The sequence below is a fragment of the Penaeus monodon genome, chromosome 10 (assembly GCF_015228065.2).
Source record: "Penaeus monodon isolate SGIC_2016 chromosome 10, NSTDA_Pmon_1, whole genome shotgun sequence".
NCBI classification, from domain to species: domain Eukaryota; kingdom Metazoa; phylum Arthropoda; class Malacostraca; order Decapoda; family Penaeidae; genus Penaeus; species Penaeus monodon.
The window spans coordinates 8,094,653-8,097,152 of NC_051395.1; positions in this window are offsets into that span (position 1 = coordinate 8,094,653).

Genomic DNA, 2,500 nt, shown 5'->3' on the forward strand with positions numbered 1-2,500 from the left:
CTAATATGGATCCCTAATGTTCACCACTTATAGTGTCCTCGACTAACATTCATGCCTCAAAGTCTATGCAGATATACATGTTTCCTACCATGCTGAAAGGAAGGGGAAGCATCTCTTTGAACCTGATTGGAATTCCAAGCAATCTGAGGCCATCGTTTCATGCGGAATCGTTTGTTTCGCCCAAAAAGGCTTAGATCTTGCTTTGCCGTGTTCTGGATTTGGGAGAATCATCTTCATTCTCGCCGTATGAAGATATTTACCAAGGGAGAAATGCGTGCAGGCTTTATCAATCTCTACAAAGACCCTGACCTGTAATGGAGTGGATAATTAGAGGGGGTGGAATGCTTCTGTTTTGCTCTTGGAATAAGGCTTACAGGGCAGTGGCCACCCGAAAGCACTGAAGAGGAACTGGTCTGCATGTGCTACGCCTGAATATCCCACGTTAGTCTTAGCGGGGTCGTACAGCAGGTGACGGTAGGGAAATCTATCAAGATACCTCTTTCCCGGATTGATTATGTGCCTGTTTGCCCCATTCAGCGTGATGACTATTGAAGTCTCACGTAATACCACTGGATCATTACATGGACAGGGCTTGCTAGCCGATGATTTTTGGCTGTTTCGCAATCGTTAGTGGCCAATGCCCATGAACTCTTCGGGTAGGGCAAGGGTCGTTCGGTTTTATTAAACTTGGAATGATTTCCTTGAAAATTCCTCATATATTTTACTGTATACTAGTTTTAGTTGAAAGGAACGAAGAAACAGCGCTGATATTGGTGAAACATATACGAAGCAAAAGGAAACCAAGCAAGTGCTGCATCATATAAAAAAAAACAAAAATAGAACAGAAAATTTGTTGTTAAGCTCATACGCCAATACACAGTTAATTTGAGCGAGAAAAGTACTGACAAACATTTTTTTTCCAACCACATAGTGTGAGTAAATATATAAAACAAGTTAAAGGAAAAAGAAAACGCCCATTCAGTTCACGATTGTTGCAGTATTATAGAAATAACTCGCTCTAAGGGTACGGATTTTCTTGCTAAAAATAAAACCCCCCTTAAAAAGATACAGTGTCACTTATTAGGCCTTAAACCTTATTCATAGTGACAAATGTAGAAAAGTTATGAATGAGGATGAATATCTTCACAACACAAGAGATGTATTTAACCGGTTTCGATTATATTATGTATTTCTGACGAAGATGTAATTGAAACCAGTTGTATTGTGAAGATATTCATTATCATTATCATATACTTTTTCTATGAGAGTGTGATCCCAGATCTTGGGGAAATAAAATGGGAGCTTCATTCTTTAAGTTCTGAATATAAAATTCTTCCATTACTTGAAGGAAGAAAATCACAATCTTTATTAACATAATTTCCACATCGAATTATATTTTCATTCTTTCATTCAGAAATTATTCTGGAAATTTCATTCTTCATTATTTCTTGTTACCCTCTAGAAGCATAGCTACTAGGTTACCTGCTGCAATCTATGAATTATAAATGATTATCAAAATAATCTCACTTCACACTCTATGAGAGACAGGACAGGATATCGTTTTTTTTTTTCTTTTTTTTTTTTTTTACAGATGACCGACTTTCATGGGATAAACAATATATATATGTCAGTGTAGCAAATATCAATTATTCTCTTTCGTACAGATTTACTTTGCCTTTTATTTTATTGTATTCACTATTGTCCTTCTCAAAATTTAATGCCGTTGTATGTTAGTATTTTCCTATATATATGTAAATTTTCTTGGAATTTCTTTATGATTTGTATTTTACTAAAAATTTTCCCTTGGAGGATCAAATTTTCCTTAAAAAGATAATTTCCTTGGTTACATAAAACTAAATTAACTACAACCTGTGATTATACTCACTTTCAACTAACTATATATTTCTAATAACATTCACATTACGTTTTATTACAAACTACATTCACAGTTTATTCTTGTCTTTGCATGAGAGATCTCGTTCAGGTCTTGGGATATAACTGGAATGCATTTTCAGTATTCTTGGTGTGAATGTGTGTACAAGTGTGTCGGGGTGAGAGGTTACGTGTGTTTGTGTGTGTGTTGGGGGGTGTATGTGTTTATATGTGGGGGGGGGGGCGGAGTGCGTGCGTGCGTGTGTGTGTGTGTGTGTGTGTGTGTGTGTGTGTGTGTGTGTGTGTGTGTGTGTGTGTGTTGGAGTGTATACTTTCACTCATTAAAATACTTGTTGCTATTCCATTATGCTAGGTTATGCATGTGCCTGTGTCCGCCCTTGTGCGTGCGTGCGTGTGTGCGTGCACCCGCGAGCGTGCCCATCCCGCCAGGTGTCGCCCGGCTGAAACCTGGCAACGCGACACTCCCTTCCGTGCGATTACAGGCAATTCACCCCAATCCTCGCACGCGCGTGTGCCTGGGCTCAGCTCTTTCTCCTTCGCCCCCATTCGCGCAAATACCTTCTTTCCTGCTCTCCGCGTCCGCCCCTTTTTCAATATCTAACCAAGG